This window comes from Dendronephthya gigantea, unplaced genomic scaffold (assembly GCF_004324835.1).
Source record: "Dendronephthya gigantea isolate DGI-Jeju-01 unplaced genomic scaffold, DenGig_1.0 000432F, whole genome shotgun sequence".
Taxonomy (NCBI): domain Eukaryota; kingdom Metazoa; phylum Cnidaria; class Anthozoa; order Malacalcyonacea; family Nephtheidae; genus Dendronephthya; species Dendronephthya gigantea.
Window position 1 is genome coordinate 9,061 of NW_021163442.1, and position 24,036 is coordinate 33,096.

General features: G+C 33.5%; 5 long non-coding RNA genes across 11 annotated transcripts; 3 read left to right on the top strand and 2 right to left on the bottom strand.

The window, feature by feature from the left end:
- Positions 1–2,165: 2,165 nt before the first annotated feature.
- Positions 2,166–4,989, top strand: LOC114543280. Its single transcript, XR_003689959.1, has 4 exons — positions 2,166–2,264; positions 2,415–2,740; positions 2,824–2,867; positions 4,901–4,989. It is a non-coding gene; the product is annotated as an uncharacterized LOC114543280 (long non-coding RNA).
- A 934-nt stretch (positions 4,990–5,923) lies between these two features.
- On the top strand, positions 5,924–6,592 carry LOC114543282. Its single transcript, XR_003689961.1, has 3 exons — positions 5,924–6,036; positions 6,115–6,187; positions 6,510–6,592. It is a non-coding gene; the product is annotated as an uncharacterized LOC114543282 (long non-coding RNA).
- A 383-nt stretch (positions 6,593–6,975) lies between these two features.
- Positions 6,976–7,490, top strand: LOC114543281. The gene is made up of 3 exons (XR_003689960.1): positions 6,976–7,032; positions 7,168–7,307; positions 7,422–7,490. It is a non-coding gene; the product is annotated as an uncharacterized LOC114543281 (long non-coding RNA).
- Positions 7,491–17,519: 10,029 nt separating this feature from the next.
- LOC114543283 lies at positions 17,520–19,840 on the bottom strand. 3 transcript variants are annotated; one of them, XR_003689963.1, is made up of 3 exons: positions 19,799–19,840; positions 19,332–19,421; positions 17,520–17,545 (listed from the first exon to the last, which is right to left on the bottom strand). It is a non-coding gene; the product is annotated as an uncharacterized LOC114543283 (long non-coding RNA). The 3 variants fall into 3 exon arrangements; XR_003689962.1 differs by lacking the exon at positions 17,520–17,545 and adding an exon at positions 17,991–18,017; XR_003689964.1 differs by lacking the exon at positions 17,520–17,545 and adding an exon at positions 18,945–18,958.
- A 605-nt stretch (positions 19,841–20,445) lies between these two features.
- On the bottom strand, positions 20,446–23,309 carry LOC114543285. Of its 5 annotated transcripts, none has more exons than XR_003689967.1 (4): positions 23,295–23,309; positions 22,418–22,467; positions 21,057–21,146; positions 20,446–20,854 (listed from the first exon to the last, which is right to left on the bottom strand). It is a non-coding gene; the product is annotated as an uncharacterized LOC114543285 (long non-coding RNA). The 5 variants fall into 5 exon arrangements; XR_003689966.1 differs by lacking the exon at positions 23,295–23,309 and adding an exon at positions 22,676–22,692; XR_003689969.1 differs by lacking the exon at positions 23,295–23,309 and adding an exon at positions 22,676–22,690 and having other exon boundaries at positions 22,410–22,467.
- Between the last annotated feature and the right edge of the window lie 727 nt (positions 23,310–24,036).

The window sequence follows — 24,036 nt, forward strand, 5'->3', positions numbered from 1 at the left end:
TAGCATGGAATTTTGAAGTTTGAAGTGAAAAAAAATAAGTGCTTTGCTGTTTAGACACTAGTACTCTTCTTTTTCCCTTGTTCGGAATAATTTTTTGGTTTGCAGTTGTAAGCTTTGAAAAATCCGATTAATCCCGAACATGAAGGAAATAAACGTAATCTAATCACTTTCACTAACTTGATGAAATTTGTATAAGAGGAGAAAACATACCTCCCAAATTGCATTGCATGATAACTGGACTTATAGTGGGGGGTATCTCGAGGTATAATGTTTAAACTGTAGGTTTAATATTGTATAATACTCTCTTGCCTGAAAAACAAACCCTTTAAAGAAAACCCTTTGCATTTTGACACACTTACTATGTTGTTTAATTTCTTACATGCCCAACCGTCGAGATGCTGTTGAAGAAGAAGATAACTGTTTGGAGTGGAGAAATGAAGCAAGTGAAATTCGATACATTGTTTACCAAAGGTAATTATACGTTACGAAAATTTACAGGTAAGGGAACATTATTGATTAGCCATATTGAGTAAGTTGCATGTTCAGCCTGATTACGTTTATTTCCTTCATATTCGGTCAACCGTAATCCAGAACGTATAAAATAAAAATAAAAACAGTGCATGAGGTCGTCTACATCAGTTTGATATGAAAAAGCATGCAAGTCGTGAATACGAAGTATTTTTTTATCATAAGATGAATGTTTGAATAATTCGGAAATAATTTTCGTTGCCATTGTCGGACAAAGCGCAGTTGAATGTCTAAGAGCATGATGTTTTGTGCGCTCTAAATGTGCGCGCGCTCCGCAGGTTAGACCACCAGAAGAATCGAATTAACGAGGATCAGGAATTGCATAGCAATTCCAGGGACTCGGTTTGAAATTAGCGGAGCTGAAACGATGAATTATAGATAAAAACTGAAGTGCATGTCATTGCGGATGATTTCTAATAAAAATAACAAATTCGGACCGCCGGTCAGGTAACCTGAAATTCAGGTTACCTTTGGAGGGTTTTTCACCGGGCACTCTGGTTTCCATCCTTTTCGTTTAACTTTGAAAAAGAGTGTTCAGGCCTGGGGCCAAACCAGGGCGTGTTGTTTGATAGTGTTAAAAACGATTTGTGGCTTCTGGGTTCGATTCCCAGAACACTGTCGTAAAAGAATTTTAATAGGTCCTCATGGTCAGGGCCGCGAGGATAGAGCACTGTCAAGGGGGAGGGCATCTCCTGTACTCGAAAAACCTGGGAACGGAGGATGGGGGGGCATCTCCTCCCCCAAGAAAATTTTGAAATTTACCAGACCTCCTGTTTAAAAACCACTGTTTAAAACATTGTCTTTGAAGTAATAAAAGGCAGTTGAACCTACAATCTAGACGAAACTCAGTCTTTGCACTTGCAGTCTCGAAGAAGTTCGGGAAAAGTTGGAAGTCTTGCTTAGGTACATGGTGATATTCCTGCCGATTTTTACTGCTTTATCTTGTATATTTCGGTTGAAAATGTCAAATGCAAGTGAGCGGTTACTTTAATTTAGTGTTTCCGTGCTTATTTGATTTCAGAGCGAACTATGGCGCCGAAAGATGGGGAAGGAAAAACGTAAAGGCTTTCTCGCAGCAAATAATAGATATTATTCTATTAATATTTGTCTATTTTGCATTTGTGACTTGAAAAAACACGTTGTTTGTGTTTCGTGGTAGTCCTTCTTGGAGAACTGTAAACATTCCTTCAACTACAGATATCTCGTTGTCGGAATGGAACTCTAATATAAGATAAAGTAGTTTTCTCTAGTTTATATCTAAGTTTATATGCGTATTTTTTTTCTTTTCTATTCTGCATGCTTTATAAAAAGTATATGATATCGAATATACTTTTTATGATATTAAAACAGGCAAAAAAATAAGAAATTTTAACCGCTCTTCATCGCAATTTCGGCTCTCTTCACCGCAATTTCCACCGCTCTTCGCCGCAATTTCCACCGCTCTTCACCGCAATTTCCACCGCTCTTCACCGCAATTTCCACTGCTCTTCACCGCAATTTCCACCGCTCTTCACCGCAATTTCCAGTCGCTTCTACGCATGTGCGAGCCTTGTTTACATTTTTCGTTTTGGTGTGAATCCATTTCATTTGCACAACATGAAGTATCAAGAAAACTAAATTAAAATGGCTAACGCATCAAGAGTGAAGAGTGGAGCTTTATAAAACCATTCAACAATTGTCTTTTAAAAAACAACCAAATAAATATTTTGAAAAACAACTACTGGAAGATATCTCCTGTAAGTTTGTCGATTTTATCTAAGTTTGAGATACTGTGTATAATTATGTTTACAGTGATTGTTGGATGATTATTAAATTTGGATAAAAGATTATACTCAGATAATGATTTTGTTTATAAAATACCTTCGTACTCTGTTCTAATATTGCAGGATTCAGATTTATGAGCAAGACAATCGTGCTTCAATGGTCAAAGTAGCTCTTCTGAGTGTGTTTCATCAGCGACATCAACGCCATGTGGGTCAACATCACTGAATGAAACTGCTTCAATACGAAAGCTTACAAGTGAAGATATAGATAGAAGAGAGATTTTGATGGCGAGTATGGTTATCGAATGATTGAACTTTCAAACCTAGCAAGTGCATTTCAGTCCTTGCATAATTGGGAATTAGGTGGAGAGTTGAAAGTTACCAATGATGAGTCTCGTAGATATGGAAATAGCACAGTCATTGTTGAGTCAGATGTTGCAGAGATTGCTGTGAGTTATGATGGCACATGGGCTAAGCAAGGGTTCACTGCAAACTTTGGAATTGATTTGTTATTTCTGTTGACACTGGTGAGGTTCTTGACTATGGTTTTGGATCCAAATTATCGAAGTTTGACATGTATGTATGTGATATATTATTGATAATTGGTGATAAAGTTGCCAACCTTAGTATATAAATTAATATATGCTAATCACTGAGTAGCGTGTACGCGCGCAGAACACGAGTGTTGGGCTACCTATCATATTACATGATGTTTCACCATTCGTTCTCTCACTTCTCTGAGCAAGAAAAAAAAAAATCCCGAAAATTCAACCACATTCACCACAAAGAACAACCACGCCTCGTGTTTTAATAAGTCACTGTTGGTATCTTATTCTTGATTTACTCAACTATATGGATCGCTTCTGACGCTTCACCCTCGCAAAATTTCGTAGATGCTTTAATATTTGTGCATGGTGAGACTGAAGTGAAGACTTCTAAAAATCGGACAATTAATTGATAATTGTCATGTAATTTCCTGGTATAACATCTCAACCTAAACATTGTAGTTAGAATATAATAACAATATCAACCTCAAATTCAAGCTAATATTTTGTATGCAATCAAGCAAAATTTGGAAATGCTGGTTGTTAATTTCACTGCAATTATTACACAAGATATAATTACAATCCTTTATTATTACCCAATCCTGTTAGAATTGCTATCACATGTGAATGCAATATAATTTTTTTACACAATCATTATTCAAATATTGTTTTCAGCATAAATTATGCCTTAGGAGGCCTTCTCCAGACAATATTTATTGCAAGCTATATGATATTTGCTCCAATATTCGGCTATATTTGTGAAAGATACAGGGGCAAGCTCATTATGATCTATTGCCTCATTATCTGGTCCTTAACAACATTTTTTAGCACACTACTTAATAAATACGTATGTAAGCTTTTACTGATTTCATAGAGTGAGTTAGAAGTCAGATATGTTAAAAACAGAAGGAAAATGGTGGGTTAATGAATAGTTTGCAGTATATTTTTACCAAACCTAACCAACTGAATTTACCACTGTAATTAGAACTTCATCATCACAAATTATTTCTTGCAACTCATTTTAAAAAAAATTATTATGTTTAAAATCCTCTGGGCTATTTTAATAAAATAATTTAAAATGGACACTCATGAAGCACAATTCCACATGGTATAATAATGGACTGCAGTATAATATGCACCCTTCTGTGGCTTCCTTAATATTTTACTATAGAAATTTTATTTGTGCCATACAATTGTGGAAAAATTACAGTGCATGTGTAATTCAAATGTTGTTGCCTAAATGATTCGGCAGCATTTTGTTGTTCGTCAATGGCAATTGCTGTGACAATATTTAAGCCTAAATATAATGGGGTGCATTGTACCTTTTCAGCTACCTTTTTTGGCAGCTCATTTTGGATGTCATCAGTGCACAAAGGCACCTGATGCAAACCATGAGCAAAATAATCGAACACCCACTGTGCCATAAAATTTGGTGCAGGACCCCCTTGCACAATTCTGCAAGCCATCAGCATTCCAGCTGCCTTAAAATAACCCTCTGTGAGTGATATGGTGCTCGGTACAAAAACGCCATCTTCAAAAAGTCTGATTTTCATTTGATCCAAGGTTTCTATTATTTCATTTTGGGCAATATTTTAAAGATTAGGTTGCTTTGATGTGTGATATTGAATAATATATATAACGCATGCACTTTAAGGTGAATATCATAGCGAATTGGCAACATATCGACCTAAAAAAACATGTATCCACTGAGGAAAATTTCTTCTTTAAAGGGGTCCCATTTTTATTAAAATCGGTCAAGTATTCGCACAGGAATCGCAAATTAAAATCAGCAAACCACTTTGAATTATCACCGGAGTTTATCGGCATTATCACACCATGTGATCTTCTACGATTGTCAGCAAGATTGAAGATTGTTCGAAGAAGGAGTTCGCCGTTGACTAAAAGGTAGGTTCTGGCTTGAGTTCTTCGACTTGCTGTATGCTGCCACGGTGGGGGTTTCTTTCCCCCGCTGGGGTGGTATGCAACGATCATTGCACTCTGCTAGTTCCCACTGAATTACTGAATGTAGCTCAGGGTTTCTTTGCTTTTTTTTGTTGTATATAGGTTTATCTGAACAGCCAGTTGTCAAAAGATGAAGTAGAAATATTTTCTTAAAGCTGTGACAGTTTAATATCGGTTCAACTAATTCAGTTGGGGAACTTGTGGAGGTGAATTTCAAAATAGCGATGCCACAGAGATGATGCCATGTGGACCTTGTGGCTTTCACCTTTGTGGGCAAGCTGGTCGTGCTGTGTGTTCAAAGTTAAGTATTTTGTTTTCCTCTTAATCTTCTAAAGCAAATCGTTTGGTCAGAAATAATGCAAAAAACCATGTACAATATGAAATACTCTTCCTAAAAAGCTAGCTAATTCAGCTTCGATTTTAATACGAATTTTCCCTATTAATATCTAGCATGAAGATGAAGCCGATTTCGAGGGAATCTTTCAACGTGCTGGCCAGTAAAGGTATTAAGCTCATAACATTTTAGTGATATATGGCATGTAACGTTGTACGCCCAGAAAGTAATATGGCTCGGCTTTTAATTTTTCTTTAATTTGCTGTGCTGGATGCTGTATTTCCCTGGATGAAGGGATACTTAAGCTTGAAATCATTTGAACAAAATTAAAAAGGTTATAATCTTCTCTGCCATGTGTTTATTTGTAAGTAATTTATTACCTAAGCCAGTAGCAATTTTAGTTTAAAATGGCAGCATTCTGTCAATGTGACATGTAAAACTGACTGCTTTTGCTTTGTAAAACAGCCACACCTTTATTCGTTGAAATTCATCTACTTAATCATAGTTTGACCTGCGCTTTGTTTTTTGTTCAAGATTTGTGTTGGATATGTTCCTGTTTCTTCAGAAGCCAAAGTAAGAGTGTTTCCTTTTCACATGAGACTTATATTGGTTTTTAATGTAGAAAGTTATATTAATTATTAATTAATTCCCAAGGAAATTGTACTAGCTGTTTAGTAACTGGAAACTTTCAGGCTTTAAATTCATGAATTGAAGCCACATATTGAATATTGATACTGAATTATGTACTATTCATCTTATTATATCTGCTTAATGTTGCTCCAGTATGTGTGATCAATCCAGATGCATTTACCTTATATTTTGGATGTAAGGAAAGTTGCTAGCACTTTACTCTTCATGAAATCTGATGGGGAAAAAACCAACCAACAATTACTATATCAAGATAGTAACCATTCCATTTTACAATCTACATAGAGTAAACTATAATATGGTGACTTATGCTTATTATTTGTAACATTCTCAGGTTTCCTAGTGGCCACGTTGCATTTTGAGATATATACTTTGATGATTGGAATTTACCCTCTTCGATAGCCAAGGTAAGATTGTTTCCTTGCACAGGACACTTATGCATCATAGGTTATATAATGTAGCCAGAAATTTATATAGGTATATTAATTTTTAAGCAAATTGTACTAGAATGTACGAAGAGTTTATATATATATATATATATATATATATATATATATATATATATATATATATATATATATATATATATATACTGATGCACAAAGAGTTATTATATATACTGATGCACAAAGAGTATGAAGAGTTATTATATATAGCTAGCAACTCATATCACGTTTACCAGTTCAAAATTTTGCACCTATGCTAAAGAGCCAACAAATGTATTTTTAGGCATTTCTTTCTTCATCATTCATGGCAACCAACCTAATACCAGGTTCAAATAACTCAAACAAGCTGCATTGCTGGCCTTTTTGTCTCTGGTAGAAGAACACGAATGTTGGCTTTGTTTTATTTTGAAATCCATGTTGGCAGGTGAGAAAGATCATTGTTAAGTTTTATCTGACTCCAGGATGTATTTGATATGTTATGCTGGTAGGTGATTTTAACTGATAGAATTATGCAGTATAAATATAGTTAGTTTGTGTAGGTTTCTTGCTGTAGTAAACACTGATTCAATAAGAGATGATCCAGTATGCCATTCCTGGCTTTAAAATATATTGTTCTTTCTTATGCAAGTTAAATATGTATTTCTGAAATTATATAAATTTATTATTTCGGTAAAGTCATTTCTATAATATAATTGTTAGTAGTTGTCTTGTTTCTTTGTAGATATAGACAGAGCCACAGCATCGGAATTCAAATCCTACTATCACATTTGTTAGGAGATGCTGGCAGTCCTAATATTGTGGGTTTGGTATGTAATATACAGTTTGTTTTACCCAAAGCTATAAATCACAGGAGAAATATTTTCAGCTAGCTAGCAACCCATATAATGTTTACCAGTTCAAAATTTTCACTTATGCTAAAAAGCAAACAAACGTATTTTTAGGCATTTCTTTCTTCATCATTCATGGTAACCGACTGAATACAAATTTAAACAATTCAAACAAGCTGCATTGCTGACTTTTTTGTCCCTGGAAGAAGAACACAAATGTTGGCTTTGTTTTCTTTTGAAATCCCTGTTAGCAGGTGAGAAAGATCATTATTATACATTTTATCTGTCTCCAGGATATTTTTGAAAGTATTACCATTATCAAGACTATATTATTTCATTGTCTTAACTATATAATGACAACTTTTTAGTGGTCTCTCAAGATGTTGTTGGTTCAAAAGTATCTTCTGCATTTAGTGGTGACAATTATTTTATAATAGAGAAAACACAGGGTATGTAAACGTGTGAAATAAACATGTTATTACTTGATGTGTTTCAGGTAACTCCAATCTTGGGTGTGCTTCTTATCATCTTGTGCTTTATATCAGTTGTTGAACCTGTCTAGGGGAAAATTGAAAAGAGTCAGGGTGATATCGTTGCAGACAAGGATGTTATCATTCGTCTTTCATGGTTGAATGATGTGAAACATATGTTACGCTGGTAGGTGATTTTTAACAACAGATGTTGCTTACTGCAGGATGAACTGTTTAGAGCTGATAGAATTATCCGGTGTAAATATAGTTAGTTTGTGCAGGTTTCCTGCTGTTGTAACGCTGAATCAATAAGAGATGATCCAGTATGCCAATCTTGGTTATGCCATTGATCCTGGCTTCAAAATATATTGTTCTTTCTTATGTTACTTAAACATGTTTTTCTGAAATAATATAAATTTAATAATTCCGTAAAGACATTTCTATAATATAAGTGTTAGCAGTTGTCTTGTTTCTTTGTAGATACAGACAGAGCCACAGCAAGGGCTTGCAAATCTTGCTATCACATTTGTTAAGAGATGCTGGCAGCCTTATATTGTGGGTTTGGTATGTAATATATAATTTGTTGTGCCTAAAGCTAAGCTTACCGATTTTTTGTAGGCGTAGTCAGACACGCAAATCTAATTATAAAGTCTTCTCCGGTGGGCGGGGCTTATTTCCCTACTTCCTTACACTTTGACTTTCAACTTCCGATTTTTTGTGGGCGTGGTCAAACACGGCAATTTATTCTAATTATGATGTCACTTCCGGTGGGCGGGCTTATTTCGCTACTTCCTTACGCTTTGACTTTCAACTTCCAATTTTTTGTGGGCGTGCTCAGACACGCCTACTTAATCTAATTATGACGCCACTTTTGGTGAGCGTGGCTTATTTCTCTACTTCCTTACGCTTTGACTTTCAACTTCTGATTTTTTGTATCCGTGGTCAGACATGCCCACTTAAATCTAACTATGATGTCACTTCTAGTGGGCGGTGCTTTTTTTGCTACTTCCTTATGCTTTGACTTTCAACTTCCATTTTTTTTGGGCGTGGTCAGACTGCCCACTTCAGCACACCCATTTTTAGATTCACTTTTTTTCTCCAGATTCAAATTGGGATTCCCTTTTTTCTCAAGATTCATTTTCAGTTTCGCTTTTTTCTACACATTAAGATTCGGAATTACTTTTTTATCAAGATTCATTCTCGGAAGGATACACTTTTTTCTCGAGATTCATTTTTGGATTCACTTTTTTTCTACACATTTAGATTCGGAATCATTTTTTTCACGAGATTCATTCTTGTAGGGATTTACTTTTTTCTCGAGATTCCTTTTTGTTTTTAATTTTTTTCTTCAGATTCAAATTGGGATTCACTTTTTTCTCGAGATTCATTTTGGATTGAGTTTTTTTCTCCACATTCAGATTCAGAATCACTTTTTTCTCGAGATTCATTCTCGGAAGGATTCACTTTTTTCTCGAGATTCATTTTTGGATTCACTTTTTTGGATTCCGAGATTCTTTTTGGATTCACTTTTTCTCGAGATTCATTTTTGGATTCACTTTTTCTCGAGATTCATTTTTGGATTCACTTTTTCTCGAGATTCATTTTTGGATTCACTTTTTCTCGAGATTCATTCTCGGAAGGATTCACTTTTTCTCGAGATTCATTTTTGGATTCACTTTTTCCGAGATTCATTTTTGGATTCACTTTTTCTCAGATTCATTCTCGGAAGGATTCACTTCATTCTCGAAGATTCCATTTTTGGATTCACTTTTTCTCGAGATTAATTTTTGGATTCACTTTTTCTCGAGATTCATTCTCGGAAGGATTCACTTTTTTCTCGAGATTCATTCTCGGAAGGATTCACTTTTTTCTCGAGATTCATTTTTGGATTCACTTTTTCCCGAGATTCATTTTTGGATTCACTTTTTCTCGAGATTCATTTTTGGATTCACTTTTTCTCGAGATTCATTCTCGGAAGGATTCACTTTTTTCTCGAGATTCATTTTTGGATTCACTTTTTCCCGAGATTTTTTTGGATTCACTTTTTCTCGAGATTCATTTTGGATTCACTTTTTTCTCGAGATTCATTTTTGGATTTACTTTTTTCTGAGATTTCATTTTGATTCACTTTTTTCCCGAGATTATTTTTGGATTCACTTTTTTCTCGAGATTCATTTTTGGATTCACTTTTTCTCGAGATTCATTCTCGGAAGGATTCACTTTTTTCTCGAGATTCATTTTTGGATTCACTTTTTCTCGAGATTCATTTTTGGATTCACTTTTTCCCGAGATTCATTCTTGGAAGGATTCACTTTTTTCTCGAGATTCATTTTTGGATTCACTTTTTCCCGAGATTCATTTTTGGATTCACTTTTTCTCGAGATTCATTCTCGGAAGGATTCACTTTTTTCTCGAGATTCATTTTTGGATTAACTTTTTCCCGAGATTCATTTTTGGATTCACTTTTTCCCGAGATTCATTTTTGGATTCACTTTTTCCCGAGATTAATTTTTGGATTCACTTTTTCTCGAGATTCATTTTTGGATTCACTTTTTTCTCGAGATTCATTTTTGGATTCACTTTTTTCTCGAGATTCATTTTTGGATTCACTTTTTCTCGAGATTCATTCTCGGAAGGATTCACTTTTTTCTCGAGATTCATTCTCGGAAGGATTCACTTTTTTCTCGAGATTCATTTTTGGATTCACTTTTTTCTCGAGATTCATTTTTGGATTCACTTTTTCCCGAGATTCATTTTTGGATTCACTTTTTCTCGAGATTCATTTTTGGATTCACTTTTTTCTCGAGATTCATTTTTGGATTCACTTTTTCCCGAGATTAATTTTTGGATTCACTTTTTCTCCAGATTCATTTTTGGATTCACTTTTTCTCGAGATTCATTCTCGGAAGGATTCACTTTTTTCTCGAGATTCATTCTCGGAAGGATTCACTTTTTTCTTGAGATTCATTTTTGGGTTCACTTTTTCTCGAGATTCATTTTTGGATTTACTTTTTTCTTGAGATTCATTTTTGGATTCACTTTTTCTCGAGATTCATTTTTGGATTCACTTTTTTCTCGAGATTCATTTTTGGATTTACTTTTTTTTTTCTTTTTGAGAATTCATTTTTGGATTCACTTTTTCCCGAGATTAATTTTTGGATTAACTTTTTCTCGAGATTCATTTTTGGATTCACTTTTTCTCGAGATTCATTCTCGGAAGGATTCACTTTTTTCTCGAGATTCATTTTTGGATTCACTTTTTCTCGAGATTCATTTTTGGATTCACTTTTTCCCGAGATTCATTCTTGGAAGGATTCACTTTTTTCTCGAGATTCATTTTTGGATTCACTTTTTTCTCGAGATTCATTTTTGGATTCACTTTTTCTCGAGATTCATTCTCGGAAGGATTCACTTTTTTCTCGAGATTCATTTTTGGATTCACTTTTTCCCGAGATTCATTTTTGGATTCACTTTTTCTCGAGATTCATTTTTGGATTCACTTTTTTCTCGAGATTCATTTTTGGATTCACTTTTTCCCGAGATTCATTTTTGAGATTCAGGATTCACTTTTCTCGAGATTCATTTTTGAAGGTTCACTTTTTCTCGAGATTCATTTGGGTTCACTTTTTCTCGAATTCATTCTCGGAAGGATTCACTTTTTTCTTGAGATTCATTTTTGGGTTCACTTTTTCTCGAGATTCATTTTTGGATTCACTTTTTCCCGAGATTCATTTTTGGATTCACTTTTTCTCGAGATTCATTTTTGGATTCACTTTTTTCTCGAGATTCATTTTTGGATTCACTTTTTCCCGAGATTAATTTTTGGATTCACTTTTTCTCCAGATTCATTTTTGGATTCACCTTTTCTCGAGATTCATTCTCGGAAGGATTCACTTTTTTCTTGAGATTCATTTTTGGGTTCACTTTTTCTCGAGATTCATTTTTAGATTCACTTTTTCCCGAGATTCATTTTTGGATTCACTTTTTCTCGAGATTCATTTTTGGATTCACTTTTTTCTCGAGATTCATTTTTGGATTCACTTTTTTCTCGAGATTCATTTTTGGATTCACTTTTTCTCCAGATTCATTTTTGGATTCACTTTTTCTCGAGATTCATTCTCGGAAGGATTCACTTTTTTCTTAAGATTCATTTTTGGGTTCACTTTTTCTCGAGATTCATTTTTGGATTCATTTTTTCTCGAGATTCATTTTTGGATTCACTTTTTCTCGAGATTCATTTTTGGATTCACTTTTTTCTCGAGATTCATTTTTGGATTCACTTTTTTCTCGAGATTAATTTTTGGATTCACTTTTTCCCGAGATTAATTTTTGGATTCACTTTTTCTCGAAATTCATTTTTGGATTCACTTTTTCTCGAGATTCATTTTTGGATTCACTTTTTCCCGAGATTAATTTTTGGATTCACTTTTTCTCGAGATTCATTTTTGGATTCACTTTTTTCTTGAGATTCATTTTTGGATTCACTTTTTTTTTGAGATTCATTCTCGGAAGGATTCACTTTTTTCTCGAGATTCATTTTTGGATTCACTTTTTCTCCAGATTCATTTTTGGATTCACTTTTTCTCGAGATTCATTCTCGGAAGGATTCACTTTTTTCTTAAGATTCATTTTTGGGTTCACTTGTTCTCGAGATTCATTTTTGGATTCACTTTTTCTCGAGATTCATTTTTGGATTCACTTTTTTCTCGAGATTCATTTTTGGATTCACTTTTTCTCGAGATTCATTTTTGGATTCACTTTTTTCTCGAGATTCATTTTTGGATTCACTTTTTTCTCGAGATTCATTTTTGGATTCACTTTTTCCCGAGATTAATTTTTGGATTCACTTTTTCTCGAAATTCATTTTTGGATTCACTTTTTCTCGAGATTCATTTTTGGATTCACTTTTTCCCAAGATTAATTTTTGGATTCACTTTTTCTCGAAATTCATTTTTGGATTCACTTTTTCTCGAGATTCATTCTCGGAAGGATTCACTTTTTTCTCCAGATTCATTTTTGATTCACTTTTTCTCGAGATTCATTTTTGGATTCACTTTTTCTCGAGATTCATTCTCGGAAGGATTCACTTTTTTCTCGAGATTCATTATCGGAAGGATTCACTTTTTTCTCGAGATTCATTTTGGATTCAGTTATTTTCTCCACATTCGGATTCGGAATCACTTTTTTCCCGAGATTCATTCTCGGAAGGATTCACTTTTTTCTCGAGATTCATTTTTGGATTCACTTTTTCCCGAGATTAATTTTTGGATTCACTTTTTCTCCAGATTCATTTTTGGATTCACTTTTTCTCGAGATTCATTCTCGGAAGGATTCACTTTTTTTCTTAGATTCATTTTTGGGTTCACTTTTTCTCGAGATTCATTTTTGGATTCATTTTTTCTCGAGATTCATTTTTGGATTCACTTTTTCTCGAGATTCATTTTTGGATTCACTTTTTTCTCGAGATTCATTTTTGGATTCACTTTTTTCTCGAGATTCATTTTTGGATTCACTTTTTCCCGAGATTAATTTTTGGATTCACTTTTTCTCGAAATTCATTTTTGGATTCACTTTTTCTCGAGATTCATTTTTGGATTCACTTTTTCCCGAGATTAATTTTTGGATTCACTTTTTCTCGAGATTCATTTTTGGATTCACTTTTTTCTTGAGATTCATTTTTGGATTCACTTTTTTTTTGAGATTCATTCTCGAAGGATTCACTTTTTTCTCGAGATTCATTTTGGATTCACTTTTTCTCCAGATTCATTTTTGGATTCACTTTTTCTCGAGATTCATTCTCGGAAGGATTCACTTTTTTCTTAAGATTCATTTTTGGGTTCACTTTTTCTCGAGATTCATTTTTGGATTCACTTTTTCTCGAGATTCATTTTTGGATTCACTTTTTTCTCGAGATTCATTTTTGGATTCACTTTTTCTCGAGATTCATTTTTGGATTCACTTTTTTCTCGAGATTCATTTTTGGATTCACTTTTTTCTCGAGATTCATTTTTGGATTCACTTTTTCCCTAGATTAATTTTTGGATTCACTTTTTCTCGAAATTCATTTTTGGATTCACTTTTTCTCGAGATTCATTCTCGGAAGGATTCACTTTTTTCTCCAGATTCATTTTTGATTCACTTTTTCTCGAGATTCATTTTTGGATTCACTTTTTCTCGAGATTCATTCTCGGAAGGATTCACTTTTTTCTCGAGATTCATTATCGGAAGGATTCACTTTTTTCTCGAGATTCATTTTGGATTCAGTTATTTTCTCCACATTCGGATTCGGAATCACTTTTTTCCCGAGATTCATTCTCGGAAGGATTCACTTTTTTCTCGAGATTCATTTTGGATTCAGTTATTTTCTCCACATTCGGATTCGGAATCACTTTTTTCTCGAGATTCATTCTCGGAAGGATTCACTTTTTTCTCGAGATTCATTTTCAAATTCAAATTTTTTCTCGAGATTCATTCTCGGAAGGATTCACTTTTTTCTCGAGATTCATTTTCAAATTCAAATTTTTTCTCGAGATTCATTCTCGGAAGGATTCACTTTTTTCTCGAGATTCATTTTGGATTCAGTTATTTTCTCCACATTCAGATTCAGAATCACTTTTTTCTCGAGATTCATTCTCGGAAGGATTCACTTTTTTCTGGAGATTTATTTTGGATTCAGTTATTTTCTCCACATTCAGATTCAGAATCACTTTTTTCCCGAGATTCATTCTCGGAAGGATTCACTTTTTTCTCGAGATTCATTTTCGGTTTCACTTTTTTCTCCAGATTCATTTTCAAATTCAAATTTTTTCTCGAGATTCAAAAAATGAATCTGGAGAAAAAGGTAAAACTGAAAATGAATCTGAATGTGGAGAAAAAAAAGTGAATCCAAAAATGAATCTCGAGAAAAAAGTGAATCCTTCCGAGAATGAATCTCGGGAAAAAATTTGAATTTGAAAATGAATCTGGAGAAAAAAGTGAAACCGAAAATGAATCTCGAGAAAAAAGTGAATCCTTCCGAGAATGAATCTCGGGAAAAAAGTAGAGAAAAGAAAAAACTAGAGAAAAAAAAACTAGAGAAATAGAAGAAAAAAACAGAGAAAAAACTAACTAGAAAAACAAACAAGAGAAAAACATTAAGAAAAAACTAGAGAAAACACTAAGTAGAAAAATAGAAAAAAAAAGAGAAATAGAAGAAAAAACCAAAGATAAGAAAACTAACTAGAAAAACTAGAGAAAAAAACAAGAAAAAAACATTAGGAAAAAACCAGAGAAAAAAACAAAGTAGAAAAATAGAAAAAAACTAGAGAAATAGAAGAAAAAACCAGAGAAAAGAAAACTAAATAGAAAAACTGGAGAAAAAAACTAGAGAATAAAAGACAAGAGAAAATAAAAAAAAACACTAGAGGAATAGAAGAAAAAACTAGAGAAAAAAAACCTAGAGAAATAGAAGAAAAAAACAGAGAAAAAACTAACTAGAAAAACAAAAGAGAGAAAAACATTAAGAAAAAACTAGAGAAAACACTAAGTAGAAAAATAGAAAAAAAACTCGAGAAATAGAAGAAAAAAACAGAGAAAAGAAAACTAACTAGAAAAACTAGAGAAAAAAACATTAGGAAAAAACTAGAGAAAAAAACTAAATAGAAAAAAAACTCGAGAAATAGAAGAAAAAACCAGAGAAAAGAAAAAACCTAACTAGAAAAACTACAGAAAAAAACTAGAGAATAAAAGACAAGAGAAAATACAAAAAAAACTAGATAAATAAAAGAAAAAATAGAGAAATAGAAGAAAAAACTAGAGGAAAAAAAACTAGAGCAATCGAAGAAAATACTAATAGGTTTAACTTAGAAAAATACTAAAAAATACTAAGAGGTTTAATTTAGAATTGTCACGTCACACAGAAGAACTTGCAAAACAAAAACACTAACACCATCAGACGAAAAAGGTTTATTTCTTAAACTTTACAAAGAAAAAAGATTTATAAATCCAAGTTTTGAAAATTGTCACATAATTCATCACATTTCACACTAAAAAATATTAATTAATGAAACTGGGTGCCTTTCAACTTTCTTCAACACCAAAGAAAAAAAGAATTTCATGAAAAAAATAATAAGAGAAAATATATTTAGAAAAAATACTAATACTAAGAAGAAATTAAAGAGAAAAGAAGTATGAGAAAAAGCCAAAAGCAACTGCCAAAATATTTTCAATTGTGAAAGCACAGGGAAAAACATGCAAAATCAAAACACCAACACCACCAGACAAAAAAGGTTTACTTCTTAAACTTTACAAAGAAAAATTTATCTTTATAAATCCAAGTTTTGAAAATTGTCACATAATTGATCACATTTCACACATGTTATCACACACTAAAATATTCAATGAATCTAGGATAGGGCTAAAATAATTCAGGTTCTTCTGGGGTGCCTTTCAACTTTCTTCAACTTCATTCATTCTAAAGAGAAAAAGCATTTCATCAATCCTTTTAGGCAAAAAGTTGTATTTTCAAACCTGACATCATTATCAAAAGATATTACTCATTATCTTACTTTAGCTATCTTTCATGGATAGACAATACATTCGTGAATGCATTTTGTTTTATGCCAATTATATTTTAGCTATTTTCAATAAAAAGAATGTGTCACATGCATATATTCAACCCAGAAATATGTCACTATTTAATTTGAACACAGAAAAACTGGGTACCACCCTTCTGAGTACTACAGAATATAAATCACATGGAAATCAGAAAAATTTCTCCCAAGTTTAAAATAGTAATTGCTGGTCTTTTTCATGGATATTTATTGTAAGACCACCACAGGAATTATAGTAATCAGCCAGACTTGTTCAGCTGCTATAGCATTAAGTTTCATCATTGGTTTCACACATGGTGACCATAGAAGCAAATTTCAATTTGATTGTTGTCATCTCAACAATGTAGTGGCTTTTTAAAATCAAATGCTGGCCATCCATGACAAAATTAAATTACCTCAGTGCAGATATCTTGTTCACTTTCCAATCAATGTACATCTGACAGTAAAGTTCATATCCACGACTCATATTGCACTCTTGACCAGGAAAATCTTGAATATAAAGAACATTATTAAAAAAATTCCATTTTCAACTATCTTAATTATTGTCTAGTTTTTGTCAGGCATTCTATGGTTACTTCATCCCTCTATATATAACTATGGTTGCTATATTTATTCAAAGACCAGCACAGGAATTTATTACTGGTGACACATAGTGAGTATAGAAGCAAAGTTCACTTTATAATCTTAACAAAATTGTGACTAGCTGCCTGACGATTTTCATGAAAAAGATCCTAGTTGCAGCAAATTCCCCCTTATAATAAATAACAAAATATACATCCGGGCAGTTGATATGTATTACAAAGTCACTACAAGAATTTCAGCTGCAAGGCTAATATAAATTTTGAAGGAACAATCAAATTACCTCTGCAAAAATCTTGTTCACTTCCAATTTTCCTCTGACAGTAAAGTCCATATCCACAGCAGCTAATGTGGCTGGTTGCACTCTTGACCAAGGAAAATCTTGAATATATAAAGAAGTTATTATTAAGACTAAATTCCATTTTCAACTATCTTAATTATTGTCTAGTTTTTCGTCAGGTATTCTATGGTTACTTCATCCCTCTATATATAACTATGGTTGCTATATTTATTCAAAGACCAGCACAGGAATTTATTACTGGTGACACATAGTGAGTATAGAAGCAAAGTTCACTTTATAATCTTAACAAAATTGTGACTGCCTGACGATTTTCATGAAGATCCTAGTTGCAGCAAATTCCCCCTTATACTAAATAACAAAATATATATCTGGGCGGTTGATATATATTACAAGGTCACTACAAGAATTTCAGCTGCAAGGCTAATATAAATTTTGAAGGAACAATCAAATTACCTCTGCAAAAATCTTGTTCACTTCCAATTTTCCTCTGACAGTAAAGTCCATATCCACAGCAGCTAATGTGGCTGGTTGCACTCTTGACCAAGGAAAATCTTGAATATATAAAGAAGTTATTATTAAGACAAAATTCCATTTTCAACTATCTTAATTATTGTCTAGTTTTTCGTCAGGTATTCTATGGTTACTTCATCCCTCTATATATAACTATGGTTGCTATATTTATTCAAAGACCAGCACAGGAATTTATTACTGGTGACACATAGTGAGTATAGAAGCAAAGTTCACTTTATAATCTTAACAAAATTGTGACTGCCTGACGATTTTCATGAAAAAGATCCTAGTTGCAGCAAATTCCCCCTTATAATAAATAACAAAATATATATCCGGGCAGTTGATATATTACAAAGTCACTACAAGAATTTCAGCTGCAAGGCTAATATAAATTTTGAAGGAACAATCAAATTACCTCTGCAAAAATCTTGTTCACTTCCAATTTTCCTCTGACAGTAAAGTCCATATCCACAGCAGCTAATGTGGCTGGTTGCACTCTTGATCAAGGAAAATCTTGAATATATAAAGAAGTTATTATTAAGACAAAATTCCATTTTCAACTATCTTAATTATTGTCTAGTTTTTCGTCAGGTATTCTATGGTTACTTCATCCCTCTATATATAACTATGGTTGCTATATTTATTCAAAGACCAGCACAGGAATTTATTACTGGTGACACATAGTGAGTATAGAAGCAAAGTTCACTTTATAATCTTAACAAAATTGTGACTGCCTGACGATTTTCATGAAGATCCTAGTTGCAGCAAATTCCCCCTTATACTAAATAACAAAATATATATCTGGGCGTTGATATATATTACAAGTCACTACAAGAATTTCAGCTGCAAGGCTAATATAAATTTTGAAGGAACAATCAAATTACCTCTGCAAAAATCTTGTTCACTTCCAATTTTCCTCTGACAGTAAAGTCCATATCCACAGCAGCTAATGTGGCTGGTTGCACTCTTGACAAGGAAAATCTTGAATATATAAAGAAGTTATTATTAAGACAAAATTCCATTTTCAACTATCTTAATTATTGTCTAGTTTTTCGTCAGGTATTCTATGGTTACTTCATCCCTCTATATATAACTATGGTTGCTATATTTATTCAAAGACCAGCACAGGAATTTATTACTGGTGACACATAGTGAGTATAGAAGCAAAGTTCACTTTATAATCTTAACAAAATTGTGACTGCCTGACGATTTTCATGAAAAAGATCCTAGTTGCAGCAAATTCCCCCTTATAATAAATAACAAAATATATATCCGGGCAGTTGATATGTATTACAAAGTCACTACAAGAATTTCAGCTGCAAGGCTAATATAAATTTTGAAGGAACAATCAAATTACCTCTGCAAAAATCTTGTTCACTTCCAATTTTCCTCTGACAGTAAAGTCCATATCCACAGCAGCTAATGTGGCTGGTTGCACTCTTGACAAGGAAAATCTTGAATATATAAAGAAGTTATTATTAAGACAAAATTCCATTTTCAACTATCTTAATTATTGTCTAGTTTTTCGTCAGGTATTCTATGGTTACTTCATCCCTCTATATATAACTATGGTTGCTATATTTATTCAAAGACCAGCACAGGAATTTATTACTGGTGACACATAGTGAGTATAGAAGCAAAGTTCACTTTATAATCTTAACAAAATTGTGACTGCCTGACGATTTTCATGAAAAAGATTAGTTGCAGCAAATTCCCCCTTATAATAAATAAAAAATATATATCCGGGCAGTTGATATGTATTACAAAGTCACTACAAGAATTTCAGCTGCAAGGCTAATATAAATTTTGAAGGAACAATCGAATTACCTCTGTGCAGAAATCTTGTTCACTTCCAATGTTCATTTGAAAGTAAAGTTCATATCCACAGTTAATGTTGCACTCTTGTCCAAGAAAAATCTTGAATATAAAAAGACATTATTAATATAAAATTCCATTTTCAACTATCTTAATTACTGTCTAGTTTTTGGTCAGGTAATCTATGGTTACTTCATCCTTCTATATATAACTATGGTTGCTATATTTACTTCAAGACCACCACAGGAATTTATTACTGGTGACACATAGTGAGTATAGAAGCAAAGTTCACTTAGCAATCTTAACCAAATTGTGACCGCACTGACAATTTTCATGAAAAAGATCCTAGTTGCAGCAAATTCCCTCTTATACTATTGAAATAACAAAATACATACCCAGGCAGTTGATATGTATTACAAGGTAGTGACAAGATTTCAGCTGCAAGGCTAATATAAATTTAGAAGAAACAATCGAATTACCTCTGTGCAGAAATCTTGTTCACTTCCAATGTTGACCAAGGAAAATCTTTAATATAATAAGACATTATTAATATAAAATTGCATTTATAACTACCTTAATTATTGTCTAGTTTTAGCAGAAGGCACACAAACAGTAAAGTAAAATACTTAACTTTGACCAGACAGCACAACAATCTTGCTCAGAAAGGTCCGCGAACGGTCCACGTGTATAGTTTTCTTCGGCATCGCCATTTTGAATTCGGCCGGGCGAGTCTTGAACTGATTTCTATTTCAACTGTTCTCTTGACGTTCGTCTTGATAACTAGCTGTTGAGATAAACGTTAATGACAAAATCTTCAGTTCTGCTTCAGTCTATGGGTACGAAAATTGCTCAAGACATAAATTTTCAGTAAAAAATTATCATCATTGCAGGCAAAATTAATCTCGAAACTTTAGATAACCTTGTACGCAGAATATTTCATATTGTATATGGTTTTTTGTTATTTCTGACCGACAATTAGCAGAAGGCACACAAACATCAAAGTAAAATACTTAACTTTGACCAGACAGCACAACAATCTTGCTCAGAAAGGTCCGCGAACGGTCCACGTGTATGGGATCGCCATTTTGAATTCGGCGGCGGCGAGTCTTGAACTGATTTCTATTTTCTATTTCAACTGTTCTCTTGACGTTCGTCTTGATAACTGGCTGTTGAGATAAACGTTAATGACAAAATGTTCAGTTCTGCTTCAGTCTATAGGTGCGGAAGTTGCTCATGACATAAATTTTCAGTAAAAAATTATCATCATTGCAGGCAGAATTAAGTTCGAAATTTTAGATAACCTTGTACGCAGAATATTTCATATTGTATATGGCTTTTTGTCATTTCTGGCCAACAATTAGCCGAAGGCACACAAACATCAAAGTAAAATACTTAACTTTGACCAGACAGCACAACAATCTTGCCCAGAAAGGTCTGCGAACGGTCCAGGTGGATGGTTTTCTTTGGCATCGCCATTTTGAATTTGGCCGGGCGAGTCTTCGCATTCATCTTGACAACTAGCTGTTCAGATAAACCTATATACAACGAAAAAAAAGGGTTCGGCTCAGCTACACTGTACTCCTTAAGGAAGGCCTACGGCCTTCCCGTAGATTAGTGTAAAGGCCTACAAGTGGGAACTAGCAGCGTGCGGGGGACCAAAACGCTCTAGGCAAACGGTCCCCCTACTGGGGTCGGACAAAGCAACCGCAGATTACGCATATAATCGCCGGAACCCACCTTTTAGTCAACGGCGAACTCCTTCTTCTTCGAACAATCTTCAATCTTGCTGAGCTTCGATCTTGCTGTCCACCTTCGATCGCCACCAATCTAAAGAAATTTTTTTTTAACGTTGAGATTAGTTTCATAGGCAATAATTACCATGTGATCTTAGCAGATCACGTGGTATGATAATGTACGACAACATGCCGATCAACTCCGAACATCATCGTGAGCGATGTTACTATAAACGAATCACTAAACGCCTAGAAAAAAGTTGTCCTTTCCTATATTTCAACCTTTTAAAAGCAGTGCATTCTAGTTTTGTTTTGAAGCACAATTTGTTTTTTGCTTCTAGTTTTTTGGTTTCGTTTTAAAAGGTGAATTGTCTCTGTGTGCCGAATTCTTTGTATTTCTGATGTCAAACAATCCTGTTCTTTTTGGTATCATAAATATAAGCTCCTTTGTTTTGGAGACATACAACAGTTTTTTTTATATTTTAGCCAAAACATATAGCAGCAATTACAGATTCACTAAGTTCATTCTCATCTTGATTCACAAATTTTTAAAGGACTTGAATCGATTCCATGCGGTCTACAATAGCTGGGCGAACGTCTTACACCTAAAGTCAGTCAAAGATTGTTGTATCTCAATTCTTCAGCTTCAGTGGTTCTTTAGACTTAGCAATAGTTTATTTCCCTTTCTTATCATTGCATTCCAGTTTAAAATTATAGTTTATATTGTATTTCCAGGCATTTATTCCATATTTCCCTTTCTTATCATTGCATTCCGGTTTCAATTTATAGTTTATATTGTCAGACAATAATTGTCTTTCCAGGCATTTATTCCACTACATATCTCCAATATTGTAAAAGTGGTTCTTTAAACCTCAGATCAAAACATTGGCAAAAACAATCTGAAACACAAAATATTAACATCAGACTCTGATAAAACAACATTGAATCAACGTTTAAACAATTCTACTTCCCCTCATTCTAAGGCTACTAAATGGTGCTGACCCCTCATATATCAAACTACATGCATCAACCTGCCTTGGCAAAAAAAAAACGGGCTTTAAAGAGTTAGTTTTCCATTTCTTTTCTTAGCACTTAATCGAATGTTTCAAAATACAAACTAATTTGGCAACACAGGTCCCACAATTATGTCAAACACCGAATACATGGTCTGAAATAATTCGCCATTCCTCTCGCCTCTCGACTGAAGGCGGATTTTTTAATAAAATTAAACCACAAATCTTTCTTAAAACTACTGCACCCTTACTGAAGTGTTCGGTTGGGGCATGGAATGTTAAAATAAAACAAAAACAACACACTATTAAAAAAAGTACGAAAATTTAATAAAATGGCGGCTTACTGCCTTACCTCGTGGTTTTCAAATCGCCTTTCACTTCATTTCTCGCTGGACTTTTAATCTAACAAAGCAGAAAAATGAACGTCATTTACGTGAAATAAATGCTTTGGCATAACAAACATTCTTACTCTAAAACGTTGAACTAATGCAAAGAAATCGACCGAAAAAATATTCAGAAAATTCCAACATTCGATGCGCGAGGACGAAGTCATATTAAAAAAGGCAGCAAACAAAAAACATACGCTTATAAGATATATATCTAGATATACTTATAATCGGAATATCTTTTTCTCAACAAGCTTCACTTCATTAAAATAACTTTATAGTTTCTCTTTAAAACATAGAAAATTAAAAAATTTCCGGGCTTTCCTTCCTTCGCCTTTCTTCTCCGAAATCTATCCTCGTTCCCGGTTTTTCGCGTACTGGGCGTGCCGAATGCCCCCCCTGATTTGTGCACAATTTACCGTACAATTTTATATTATTGATACTGCATGTCTAAATTCTAAAACGATCAATATTTTCAATACATTCAATATTTTTCAGGTAATTAGTTATTGTATTTAAAATTATTGTGATAATGATTTATTTGATTCTTTCTCCATGTAAATAATCATGAGAACAAGCATAGGCATAGAGTATGGGGGGCTGAGGGGCTCGGCCCCCAAGAAATCTTACTGGGGGGCCTCAGCCCCCCTAAAAATTTGCCAAAAAGTAATAATTGCATCAGAGCAATGTTGAATCTTTCAAAAAAGATCTTTATATACACATGAAACGGTATTATAGTTGATATTATAATATATCGAGCAACTCGGAAAAGCAATTGCGAAATACAGAATTTTCAAGCTGTAAATCATAAAATACATGGCAGCTTGTAAAATCATAAAATACATGGCAGCTTGTTCATTTTATCTTTCATTAGCTTTTCTACCCACAACAGGTCAAAATCATTGGTAAATATTTTCTCCACCTATCGGCCATATGAACCATGACTACCGATGCAACTATATATCAAGAGGAAATTTATTCTATTTAATTTTATCTAATGTCAGAAAGTGTTGCTAGCTAGATATCATGTATCTAAAGTTTAAGCCCCCCAGAAGAAAACAAAACTCTAAACCTATGAGAACAAGTTTCAAAATTCATGTTTGTAAATTCATAAATCCTTGCTCTTTGCACAAAATTCCTCAGTCAGCACTTTTTTATTGCTAAGACTCCCAGTGCAATCAATTACTCAGGCTTTTTGGAAACCTGGAAGGATGGCCCACAAAATCAATTTGGAATTTCCCACAATTTGCATAACCATCCAGAGCTCCCATTTTCATCATATAATACCAATAAAGATACAGTACAGATATCAGATATACAGAGACAAAAGAGTACAGAGATCAACTGAAGCACTAACATATTGTACATGATCCAATAAACATCTGGGGCTTTTAAGTCTAGGTCATTAATTTTTTTTCATTTTTATTTTGAAAAATATAAAAATCTTTTCATGACATATTGCAAGTCAAGTTGCTCTGAGTAAAAAAGACTTGTAGAAAATTTCAATTGCTATAGTTACCCAGAACAAACACACCCAATGGTGGAAAATAGACGATTTTTGCAAACAAGATAACAAACTAGGTTT